Source organism: Vulpes vulpes, chromosome 13, assembly GCF_048418805.1.
Source record: "Vulpes vulpes isolate BD-2025 chromosome 13, VulVul3, whole genome shotgun sequence".
In the NCBI taxonomy this organism is placed as follows: domain Eukaryota; kingdom Metazoa; phylum Chordata; class Mammalia; order Carnivora; family Canidae; genus Vulpes; species Vulpes vulpes.
In genome coordinates, this window is record NC_132792.1 from 94,923,563 (window position 1) to 94,937,373 (window position 13,811).

A 13,811-nucleotide genomic window follows, 5' to 3' on the forward strand; every position below is an offset into this window, starting at 1 on the left:
CTGAATTGGAAGTCCTGGTTAACTTAGGATCTAGTTCATTTACACTTCCTGTACTATACTTGTGCCAACGTAAAAGCCTAAAAACTCCTATCTTCACTACACCGTCCTCTCACCAGCAAGGTACCTGATTCCCTTCCCAAGACTCTAAAATGCTACAGATGCTAGTGATGATGCCAAGTCCAAAACAAACACATTAGCAAGTCTCTGGAAGTGTGCAAAGCAATGAACACAAGAAGGGACTTTCCACACTGTCGAGCAAATGCATCATAAGACCTTAGCCCAGGCAGTTATCGGGTTAGACATAAATTCTTTGACAGGCTCATTAAAAGGAAGCAAATAAACTGGAGGCAATTCAAAGGCAGGGACTATGTTCTCAACTTCTTTGTAATTCCCTACACGAACCTAACACAATGCTTGGTTGACCATTGTTCCTTGATTAACAATTAGCTTTTGTTGATTTATCCCTCTTCTGTGCTTTTCAAACAAAAAATAGGGCAGTGAATGAGGGTTACATGAGCAACAGGATATTCTTGACACACTTTCCCGAAACATAAAATTCACTCAAAGATCTAGAGGCATAACACATTACACTATTTTTTAATGGAGTGCAACTATTGGCATGAATTTTTAAGATAAAATATGAAAATCAAAGACAACTCACACTTGGAGCTGGGCATTTAAAGACATACTGTCAAACCTCAGGAGATGCACACACTCTTTTTAGTGGAAAAGTCTGCAACACACTCCTTGATGCCTGGTTACACACACATACACACACGTGCACACATACACTCACACACCATTTGCTTCACCTCTCCTCCCCAAAAAACTTTACATTTAAACCCAGAAATTCTCTGTAGAGAGCTTATCTTAATAAATAATTAAAATATCTATAGTGAGTGAAAATTTATATAGGGGTGCAGCATATATATATATATATATATATATATATATGCAAATATATGAGTGCAGCTATTCATCTAGGATTGGTTTTAAAATAATGAAAGTTTTAAACGTCTCTCCTTAGGAGACTAGTAAAATAAATTATACAATAGACATACAGTGAAATTTTACCTAATATAATGGTGTGGATCTACATTTATTGATATTAAAAGATCTCCACATATACTAAATAAGTACATTAAAAAAATAGTGGCCTTTCCCGAAGATGGTGCCGAAGGCAAAGAAGGAAGCCCCTGCCCCTCCCAAAGCTGAAGCCAAAGCAAAGGCTTTGAAAGCTAAGAAAGTGGTGCCAAAAGACGTGCACAGTCCCAAAAAGAAGATCCACACATCACCTACATTCCGATGACCCAAGACCCTGCATCTCTGAAGGCAGCCCAAATATCCTCAAAAGAGCGCTCCCAGGAGAAACAAGCCTGATCACTATGCCATCATCAAGTTCCCCCTGACTGCTGAGTCAGCCGTGAAGAAAATAGAAGACAACAACACACTTGTGTTCATTGTGGATGTCAAGGCCAACAAGCACCAGATCAAACATGCTGTGAAGAAGCCCTATGACATTGATGTGGCCAAAGTCAACACCTTGATCAGGCCTGATGGAGAGAAGAGAGCACATGTTCGACTGGCTTCATAGTCAATGAAGTTTTGGATGTTGCCAACAAAATTGGGATCATCTAAACTGAGTCCAGCTGGCTACAGATATAAATACAATTTTTTTCACCATAAAAAAAAAAGTGTGAACACTATTATCATAAATTGTTTAAAATAATGTGTATGCCCATATGACCATGTATGTGTCATCAGAAAAAAATCTGAAAGGATATGTAACAAAATAATAACTAATAATTTCTGGGTGGTAGAATTGTAGGTGATTTTGTTCTTTGTTGTGCTCTTCTATAAATCCTTAGTTTCAATGAGATACCACCTCACACCAGTGAGAATGGGGAAAATTAACAAGACAGGAAACAACAAATGTTGGAGAGGATGTGGAGAAAGGGGAACCCTCTTGCACTGTTGGTGGGAATGTGAACTGGTACAGCCACTCTGGAAAACTGTGTGGAGGTTCCTCAAAGAGTTAAAAATAGATCTGCCCTATGAACCAGCAATTGCACTGCTGGGGATTTACCCCAAAGATACAGATGCAGTGAAACGCCGGGACACCTGCACCTCGATGTTTATAGCAGCAATGTCCACAATAGTCAAACTGCGGAAGGAGCCTCGGTGTCCATCGAAAGATGAATGAATAAAGAAGGTGTGGTCTATGTATATAATGGAATATTACTCAGCAATAAGAAACAACGAATACCCACCATTTGCTTCAACGTGGATGGAACTGGAGGGTATTATGCTGAGTGAAATAAGTCAATCGGAGGACAAACATTATACAGTTTTGTTTTCTGTGCTATTTGTTGGTTTCCTACTTTAGGGGTTCCAGTTACCTTTCTACTATAGCAGCTTTATCTCCTCTACATTATCTTCTAATTATTTTAAAGTATTTTTTGCTTTTATTCAATCAAGTCTTTCCACCACATCAAAAGCTCAGTTTTAGGCCATGTTTACTTTGTTCATTACCCTACCAAATAAGTTAGTTCTATGTGGCGTTGGTCCTCTGGGGTTTTTTTTAGCTCTGTGACCTCCCTTTTCATTTCATTCCGCTATGTGAAAACTTATTATATGCATGTCATGTTCTTATTAAATCCTTTTATGTACTAAACACTCATGGAGAATTTTTTTCTGTTCCTTTTAATGATACATTTTCTGGATTAGATGCTTCCTTAGTCTTTGTTTTCCTATACTTTTTCTTACTATCATTTATTGATTTATTTGCTATGTTATGTTCACATAGCAGCCACATTTTTCTTTTCAAGTCAATATCAGAAGGTCTTTTTTTTTAATAATTTTATTCATTTATTTGACAGAGGAGAGGGAGAAGTAAGTTCCAACTGAACAGAGTCCGATGTGGGGCTCAACCCTAGGACCCTGGGATTGTGACCTGAGCTAAAGGCAGATGCTTAACTGACTGAGCCACCCAGACGCCCCAACATCAGAAGTTCTATTCAGATCTTCTGTTTGTATGAATGTGTATGAATTTTCTCTATATCTTATCTGGAACTTATCTGATTGGTTTCTAAGAGTCCCATTTTATGTATTTTAACATCTCTAAAATTGTTGGGCATCTTACAATTTAGTTTGTAGCATTTTTTTCATTATTTTATTTTTCCCTTCTGGCTACAGTTTCAGAATATCCATTATACATACACCTCTACTTTCCTCAAACTTCCAACCTCAGAATCACTTCTCATTCTCTGTAAATAGGCATTTATCCTATTTCATAAGAAAATAAAATCATTAGACAGTAAATTCCTGAACTTTGCCTTATAGAACTCAAAACATCAGAATTCTTTCCTCCAGCTGTAGTGGAAAAGGTGCCCCCTGGGAGGCCTGGGTGGCTCAGCCGTTGAGCATCTGCCTTCAGCTCAAGGTGGATTCCGGTCTGGGATAGAGTCCCATATTGGGCTCCCTGCATGGAGCCTGCTTCCCCCTCTGCCTGTGTCTCTGCTTCTCTCTCCATGTCTTTCATGAATAAATACATAAAGTCTTAAAAAGAAAAAAAAACACTGAATTAAAAAAAAAAGAAAAAAAGAAAAGGTGCCCCCACTCTAGTCTAAGGAGCCCTCGATCCATGATCTGGACCACACCTCCTCTAGCCTTTTTAGGAATCTCAGCCTTTCACCTGTCTCCTGCCCCTCATCTATCTTCTACTAACTCCTTCTCAACAAGACTAAGCCATCTCTTAAAAAATAAATAAATAACCTCCTTCAGGGTCACATTCCTTTTTCTCATTCCAAGCCAAGCTTCTTAAAGATCTGTCTAGACTCACAATTTCCATTTGCTCTACTCTGACTCACTCCTTAACCACTTCAAATTATTTCTGACCCTGCCATTCCAGCAAAAATTGCTCTGAGCCAGTCAGCAACAACTTCCTTATTGCTAAATACAATGAACTCCTTCCAGTTTTCCTTCTACCTGTCTGATCACTACTTCTCAATATCTTTTGTAGCATTCTTTTCCTTTGACTAGCTCTTAAATTTTCTGTTCTATAAGGATCATGCTCAGACCTTTTTTCATTCCATATTCTCTCAGTACATGAGTCTATCCGCTCCCTTGGCTTCTATTACATCTATAAGCCTCTTAATCTATAGCTCCATTACAAAATGTCTTTCTTGTATATTTAATCATTTATTAAACATCTCAGTTTGGATTTTCCACTACCAACTCAAACTCATTAGGTCCAAAAGTGAACTCATAATCTTCCATCCAAACCTGCTCCTCATCTTCCATTGGCAGATTCTCTCAGAGCTAATCACCAGGCCTACATTTACCTCTTAATAAAGTTCTCTAAGCTACTCTCTATCACCATCACCATTGCCTATTTCAGGTTACTATTTTATATTTCCACTGTTGCTACAATAGTCTCCAAATTTCTTTCTAAACTGGTGTTATTCATTGCCAAAGGCAAGGGAAACAAAAGCAAAAATGAACCATTGAGACTTCATCAAGATAAAATGCTATTGCCCAGTGAAGGAAATAGTCAACAAAACTAAAAGGCAACCTACAGAATGGGAGAAGCTAATTGCAAATGACATATCTGATAAAGGGTTACTCTTCAAAATCTATAAAGAACTTACCAAACTCAACACGAAAAAAACAAATATCCCAGCTAAGAAATAAGCAGAAGACGTGAATAGACACTTTTCCAAAGAAGACATCCAGATGGCTAACAAACACATGAAAAGAGGCTCAACATTACTTATCATGAAAATATAAATCAAAACCACAATGAGATACCACTTCACAACTGTCAGAATGGCTAAAATTAACACAGGAAGCAATACATGTTGGTGAGGACGTGGGGAAAAGGGAACTCTTTTGCACTATTGGTAGGAATGCAAACTGGTGTGGCCACTCTGGGAAACAGTATGGAGGTTCCTCAAAAAGTTAAAAATAGAATTACCCTATGATCCAGCAATTGCACCACCAGATATTTACCCAAAGGATACATAAATACAGAATCAAAGGCGTACATTTACCCCAAAGTTCATAGCAGCATTATCAATAGGCAAACTACGGAAAGAGCCCATGTCCATTGACAAATGAATAAAGAAGATGTGATATATATATATATATATATATATATATACACACACACACACTATAGAATGTTACTCAGCTATCAAAAAGAATGAAATCTTGCCATTCACAACAACATGGATGGAGCTAGAGTGTATTATGCTAAGCAAAATAAGTCAATCACAGAAAGACAAATACCATATGATTTCACTCATATGTTAAACTTATGAAACAAAACAGATGAACATAGGGGAAGGGAAGGAAGAATAAGATAAAAACAGAGAGGGAAACAAACCATAAAGGACTCTTAATGATAGAGAACAAATTGAGGGTTGATGGAGGGAGGTGGGTGGGGGATGGGCCAGATAGATATTACGGAGAGTACTTATTGGAATGAGCGGTAGATATTGTATTAAGTGATGAATCACTGAATTCTACTCCTGAAAAAAACACAGCACTGTATGTTAACTAACTCGAATTTAAATAAAAATTTGAAGAAAAAAACTAAAATAGTGTTACTAAAATTTCAAATCTGCTCATACTATATCCTGTTCCCTTCAAAATCTTTCAATAACTAGCCTTTGCCTATGCCTCTAAATCAAGAATAATCCTCAGTGATTATGGTCTCTCCCTACTTCTCCAAACTCATATTGTGTGCCTCATGTTATATACTCCAGTCAAACTAGACTATTTACAGTTTACTAAAAGTAGTCCAGTTCTCTTTCAGCTTTGCATAAGTTATTCCATCTAAGTTCATCACTCTTATCCTTCTCTTGACCTAGCTAAATCCTAATCATCCTTCGGCTCTCAGATCCCTTCTTGCAGGAAACCTTCTTGAATTCCCAGTTTCAAGTTAGATGTCCCCTGCTGAAGTACTCTCACAGCATCCTGAACTTCCTTTTTTTTTTTTTTTTTTAAGATTTTTTATTTATTCATGAGACAGAGAGAGAGAGAGAGAGGCAGAGACACAGGCAGAGGGAGATGCAGGCTCCATGCAGGGAGCCCGACGCAGGACTTGAATCTGGGACTCCAGGATCATGCCCTGGGCCGAAGGCAGGCACTAAACCACTGAGCCACCCAGGTATCCCCTGAACTTCCTTTAACACATTTTGCTGTAACCGAATTGCCTGTTTATTTCTCTAATGTGGGACTGTAAGCACCATGAAAGCAAGTGTGGAGCATATGTTGCTCACAATTATATTTCCAGTTTCTTTTAAAAAGTACTTTTTGAAAGAATGAAAATATTTTGGATGACTGAATCAAGACCACAGGAGGAGAATTTGACCTTACAGAGGAAAAGCAAACAGTCATATAACTAAAAAATACCTCTTCCTTAGAAAATGGAGAAAGAGGTAAGAGTGTCATGTTTTTGTTAGTTCTTGATGGAAGATATTAGATTAGTCATATGAGATAGCCATTATTTGACGATTTATTTTACCTACAAAAATGACAATTTCAGGGGCACCAAGATGGCTCAGTGGTTGAGTGTCTGCCTTTGGCTCAGGTTGTAATCCTGGGGTCCTGGGATTGAGTCCTGCATCAGGCTCCCCTGAGGGGAGCCTGCTTCTCCCTCTGCCTATGTCTCTGCCTCTCTCACTGTGTCTCTCATGAATAAATAAATGAAATCTTTTTTTAAAAAAATGACATTTTCATATAGGTCAATTTAATACAGTCTCGTGGTATCAAATCTGGAGAAACCAGTATCCTGATACCAAAGGTCAAAGACTGGAGCCAGTCCCTGAACTTTAACCTCCTTCTGTGACCTTTAATCTGCTAATTTTGATAAATGAGTTTAGAATGTATCTCCATGCATAAGATACCACAGAAGCAACTGAAATTGAACAACTCTTACACAAAACACGTTTTGTCCAGGTGTATCTCTACCACCTCCTGTGGTCTCATACACCTGTCCTGTCCATATATTTATGCTACCAGTCTATCACCTTCAAAGAATTTGAGTTTGGGACCCTCAATTAAGAACCATACCTGTTTTTTCTTGTCCCAGATCAAACTCAAGATAAATATTTCTGGTTTTCCTGTGCATAACCGGAGAGTAAGCCTGGCAGTTTCCTCTATAAGACATCATTCATTCTCATTAGTATCTGAGAAAGGAGATACTTTTAAGATCAGGAACAATTCTTAACATACAAAATGTTTACAGAAACCTCATATGCCAAGTGTGTTTAACAGTTACTTTTAAAGATATTCACAGTGAGCAGAAACGTAAAGATTTAGTTCCCTTGTGTGAATAAACAAGTTCAGATTCTGTGGCTTCTTTATTAAAGGTTGCTATTCCTTTAACATTTTTATTAGTAAATTCAAAAAATGTAAAGGGAATTAAGATATGCTTAACTCCATAATTTGTCTATCACAAAGCCACTATATAGATGAAAACTAGAATTTTCACTTATTTCCTAGCAACCAAGTAAATTTTATAAAGCTAGGTATTAGTCCTAGATTTTCCTTATGTCCTCTTATTGTTAATGTGGTTGATCTCTTTTCATAAGGTAAGCTGTATTTATTACAAAATAAACCAGAACACTGAGGAAAAATGAGTAAAATCAGGTAATAACCAATCTGGATCACTTATGTTCCAAATGCTCATTTTCATAAACCAGTGGTTTTCCCACCTAAAATCTCCAGACATAATCTTCCTTATATGTGAAGATTCATGCTAAGTTAACATAATTCCAACACTACTGATTGGTTTGGACAATTTAGTGAAATAAAACCCAGGCATTTGGGGTTGTTTGATGAAACAACTGACTAAACTATTCACTTTTCACCTGGGTGTGTTAGTTTAACGTGAATGCAATACTATAGCATTAGGTCAAGCATCGAAAAAGCCCAGTCCCTGAGGGGGACAATTTTCACCTTAGGCCATGAAGAATGGGCAATTCCTCACTTACCAGGATAGATGACTATTATAAAAACTTCCACTTATAGTCTACAGTTAATTTGAGCCATTGTGATAAATTAACATGTGTAATATTCAGCCCAGAATATCTTGTGAAGCAGCGCTCTTTTAGGACCTATTCACTATTGTTTGTCTATGCCTAAATTGTAAGCATTCAGAAAATATTTGTGAGAGGAGTTAATGAAAAAAAATCATCAATTGCCTATCTATTCATAGAAAACATTTTGGCAATAAAAAATCTGACCAGTCTTGTTTGATGTCTCAGGATCTCCCAATATAAAGACTTCTAGGTAGTTACAGAATTGAAAAAAACTCTGTGGGCCCCAAGACTGATTTGGGTTCAAGACATGGTTTCCAAACTGTAGCATGTATCAGGATCATCTAGAGGACTGGTTAAAATCAGATTAGCCCTAGAGTTTCTGCTCAGTAGGTCTCTGTAGGGTCCAACAATTTGTATTAATAACAAGTTTCAGGTAAAGCTGATCCTGCTGGTCAAAAGGCCACATTTTAAGAACCATGAATTAAGAGAAACAGACTACCCTTGAACAATATGGGGATTAGAAGCACCAACTCCCCATGTAATAAAAAAAAAAATCCATTTATAGGGGTGGCCTGGCTGGTTCATTCAGTAGAGCATTCAACTTTTGATCTCAGGGTCGTAAGTTCAAGCCTCACATTAGGCATGGAACCTTCTAAAAAAAAAAATCCCTATGTAATGTTTGACTCCCCAGAAACTTAACTACTAATAGCCTACTATCAACAGGAAGCCTTGCCAATAATATAGTCAATAAACACATATTGTATGGTATATGTATTATATACTTTATTCTTACAATAACACCTTTTTCTTCGTTTTTATGGTATTTCTATGCTAGTTCATCTGCAAGTTTTTTGAAATTGTTGCAAATCTCCAAAAATTTTTCCAATATATTTATTGAAAAAAATCCTCATGTAAGTGGACCCACAGAGTTCAAACCCATGTTGTTAAGGAGAGGTGGGCAGGGGGACAGGGTGACTGGGTGACGGGCACTGAGGGGGGCACCTGATGGGATGAGCACTGGGTGTTATACTATGTGTTGGCAAATCGAACTCCAATAAAAAAAATACAAAAAAAAAGAAAATTACAAAATATTGCAATAAAATATTTTTAAAAAAACATGTTGTCTAAGGGTCAACTGTATTTGGTAAGAATAGCCTTTTATTTTGTTGACTAATATGTTTACTGCAAAAATCATGTTTATAAGCAGTAGATTTCTTGCACATGTAACACAATCTTATCAGTTCCTTGGAATTCATATTGTCTCTATTATCCTGCATGGTATCCAACAGTAAATCTTTCTACTTCAGTTAGAACCGGTCAGTTCGTTGGCAAGAAAAAATTCTGCAACACACCATTTTTATTGATACCACACAACTGTCCAAACAAAATTTGCTTTGCTAGATAGGCATTATTTCTTAGACTAGGCTTAATTGCCCTCCACATTAGAAGACATTTTAATAACTTATGTCATTTAAAGCATTAACAAACTATAGCTGCTCTTCATCAAACTGAGGTTTGGCAGATACATTAGTGGTAAATACCTCCAATGGTAAAAAGCCTATGGACAAAATTTCAGCACATTGGTAAAAACTACATTTATAGTAATATTGTTAATGTTTCTAGCTTCATCTTTGGAGCCTAGCCAGTATAACATACCTATCTTTGTTAAGAATTTTGAAGGTACTTCATAAAGGCTAAATAATACTCATCTTTTAACAAAAGTGTAATCTCTTGCAGGTTTTAGAGGTATAAAGCTATTAGTGCTTTTTTTAACAAAAGAAGTGTTAAATAGAGAGTAGGCCCCTTAGCTGCTCTAGTGGGAAGTTTAATGAAGAATTAAAAAAAAAAAAAAGAATTTAAAAACCATATTCTGGCAAATCAAACTTCAATAAAAACAAATGGAAAAAAAAAGAATTAAAAAAGAATACCTAGCACATTTACTAACCCACCTCTCTCTGAAAGGTATCACTTTCTTCAAAAGTTTTATATACCCTACTATCAAGTAAAATAGAGAATTGAACATTTTATCTGGTTCTTCAACAGAACTTCCAAAATTATTTATTCTGGAGGGTCCAAGGGAAAGAAATCACTCTGCTTTTCTGCTCAAAATATTACCTGGAACGGACACACCTTTGCATTAGCCATGCCAACACATGTTCATGAGTGTCCTCCCTCCTACCCAGGGGAAGTACTAAGCAAGAAATTATTTACTTCAAATGCTGCCAAAGCTGAGTATCTAAAAACTGGTTTGCATTACACATCCAGCAAAGAAGCAGGTTTGGGGCAAGTGCAAGCATCTGAGGACAGTACAGGAAGGCTTTTTGACAGTCCTTAGTTGGGGGATTTTCTCAAAAAGATTTGCAAGATGCCAAGTTAATCTTGAGGCTTCTTGCCTCACCTCCTTTTATGTCCTTCCTTGAACATTCTTGTATAAACTTGTCCTCAGGATGTCTTTCCACCTCCTATAAACTCCCACCTCTGGGTAGCCCTGGCACCTCTACCTTACCCTGAGGGCCTTGAATTACTCGCCCATTTCCACAGTTCTATGCTTAAAAACCTCCCTTTGAGGCAGGTATGCAAGATACACATTCTCCTTTCCCAGTCAGGCGGAGAGTGGTCATTTCCTAGCCAGGTAGACTTTCATTCAAGCTATAATCCCCCTTTGTCCCAGAAGATGCTCCTTCCCTCTAGAAATAAGAAAATAAACTATCTTGACAATTAATTACCTAGCAAGGGCCAAGTGAGAGACTCAATCTTTTTAAAGAACCAGTTTGCAAGCCATTTTGATTCAGAGCAAAACCTGAACTGAATCTAGAGGGGGAAAAAGCAGCCTGCTACCATAATACACATTGTGCCTCTCCAGGTGCTAGTAGCTACAAAAATCTGTCTTAGTGTGGTTGGAATGCTATAACAAAATACTGTAGGCTGGATGGCTTAAACAACATAAATTTATTTTCCAAGTTTTGGGAAATGGATAGGCTGAGATTTTCCAAACCTTCAAGTTCTGGTTCTCGAATTGTTTAACAATTCATTTTTCAATTCATCTTTCTCTTCTCATATTTTACTATAAGCAGTTAGGAAGAACCAAATCACTCTTTCGACACTTTACTTAGAAATCTCCTCAGCTAAATATCCAGTTTCATTGCTTGCAAATTCTACCTTCCATGCAATACTGGAACATGAACACAATTCAGCTAAGTTCTTTGACACTTTATAACAAAGATTGCCTTTCCTCTAGTTTCCAATAACATGTTACTCATTTCTTTTTTTTTTTTTTTAATTTTTATTTATTTATGATAGTCACAGAGAGAGAGAGAGAGGCAGAGACACAGGCGGAGGGAGAAGCAGGCTCCATGCACCGGGAGCCTAATGTGGGATTCGATCCCGGGTCTCCAGGATCGCGCCCTGGGCCAAAGGCAGGCGCCAAACCGCTGCGCCACCCAGGGATCCCCATGTTACTCATTTCTATCTGATACTTCACCAGAATGACCCTTAATGTCCTTATTTCTACCAACATTACACTTGTGATTACTTATGGATTCCTTAGAAGCTTTCTCTATAGCTCTACTCCTTTCTTTCTGAGCTCTCATCAGAATTTCCTTTTTTTTCCTCGTTAAACTTTTGTTTTAATGGGTCTCAAAATTCTGTGACAGATTTTTGGTCAAGTTGTTTCCATCAAAAAGTACTGACTTTACAAACTAATAACTTAAAACTGCCACACACGCACACACAAAAAAAAGATGGTTCACAAAACATTCTCCTTTTCTTCTGAAGGTTTTATGATGCATTGTTATCATTAACCAGTCTTTTACTATTAAACTTAAATGGCCAATTGACACAAACAGTTCTGAGACCGTTCTTCCACCACTGATTAAGACTGGGGTGGCAAGGGATCCCTGGGTGGCTCAGAGGTTTGGCGCCTGCCTTTGGCCCAGGGCGCGATCCTGGAGTCCTGGGATCGAGCCCCACATCAGGCTCCTGGCATGGAGCTTGCTTCTCCCTCCTCCTGTGTCTCTGCCTCTCTCTCTCTCTATCATAAATAAATAAATAAATCTTAAAAAAAAAAAAGACTGGGGTGGCAGGTATTGGGGATAATATTCATTTAGCCTTCTGAGCTTCCTGGGCAGACTTGGTGACTTTGCCAGCTCCAGCTGCCTTCTTGTCCGCTGCGTTGATGACACCCACAGCAACCGTCTGTCTCATGTCACAAACAGCAAAATGGCCCAGAGGAGGATAGTCAGAGAAGCTCTCAACACACATCGGTTTGCCAGGAACCATATCAACAATGGCAGCATCCCCAGATTTCAAGAACTTGGGACCATCTTCCAGCTTTTTTCCAGAACAACGATCTATCTTCTCCTTCAGCTCAGCACACTTGCAAGCAATGTGAGCTGTGTGACAATCCAGCACAGGTGCATATCCAGCACTGATTTGGCCTGGATGGTTCAAGATACTCACCTGAGCCATGAAGCCAGCTGCTTCCATTGGTGGGTCATTTTTGCTGTCACCAGCCACGTTGCCACAATGAACATCTTTGACAGATACATGCTTGACATTGAAGCCCACATTGTCCCCAGGAAGAGCCTCACTCAAAGCTTCATGGTACATTTCAACAGATTTTACTTCAGTTGTAACATTGACTGGAGCAAAGGTGGACCACCATGCCAAGCTTAAGAATACCAGTCTCCACTCAGCCCACTGGGACAGTGCCAATACCACCAATTTTGTAGACGTCCTGGAAAGGCAGACGCAAGGGCTTATTAGTTGGACGAGTTGGTGGCAGAATGAAATCTAGAGCTTCAAGCAGTGTGTTCCATTGGCATTCCCATCTTTACGGGTGACTTTCCATCCCTTGAACCAAGGCACATTAGCACTTGGCTCCAGCATGTTGTCCCCATTCCAACTAGAAATTGGCACACATGCTACTGTGTTGGGGTTATAGCCAATTTTCTTAATGTAGGTGCTGACTTCCTTAACGATTTCCTCGTATCTCTTCTGGCTGTAGGGTGGTTCAGTGGAATCCATTTTGTTAACACCAACAATTAGTTGTTTTACACCCAGTGTGTAAGCCAGAAGGGCATGCTCACAGGTCTCCTGTTCTTGGAGAAACCTGCTTCAAATTCACCAACACCACCAGCAGCAATCAGAAAGCACAGTCAGCCTGTAATCATGTTTTTGATAAGGTCTCTGTGTCCTGGGGCATCAATGATGGTCACATAATACTTGCTGGTGTCGAATTTCCACAGGGAGATATCAATGGTGACACCACGTTCACATTCAGCTTTCAGTTTATCCAAGACCCAGGCATACTTGAAGGAGCCTTTTCCCACCTCAGCAGCCTCCTTCTCAAATTTTTTGATAGTTCTTTTGTCAATCCCACCACATTCATAGATCAGATAGCCAGTAGTGGTAGACTTGCCTGAATCTACGTGTCCAATGAGGAGGATGTTGATGTGAGTCTTTTCCTTTCCCATTTTGGTTTAGGTTTAGCAGTGGTTTTCACGAACATGACCTGTGTTCTGGCAGCAAACCCGTTGCAAAAAAGCTCTCATCAGAATTTCCCATAACATCCATATTTCTCAAATGCCCTTCAAAACTCTTCCAGTCTCTATTATCCCTCCTAAAGCCACTTCCACATGTTTAGGTGTTTGTCACAGCAGTGCCCCACTTCTCCCCCAAGCACCACCTCTTACCTCTTACCTCTCCCTCCAAGCAAAGTCCCATCAACTAGATTGGGATTTCATACTTTTTCTTTGTTCCTCT

General features: G+C 38.6%; 2 pseudogenes; one reads left to right on the forward strand and one right to left on the reverse strand.

Annotated features, from left to right (window-relative positions):
* Window positions 1-1,168: 1,168 nt before the first annotated feature.
* Window positions 1,169-1,638, forward strand: LOC140595075 (large ribosomal subunit protein uL23 pseudogene; annotated as a pseudogene).
* A 10,481-nt stretch (window positions 1,639-12,119) lies between these two features.
* On the reverse strand, window positions 12,120-13,545 carry LOC112925653 (elongation factor 1-alpha 1 pseudogene; annotated as a pseudogene).
* Window positions 13,546-13,811: the final 266 nt, after the last annotated feature.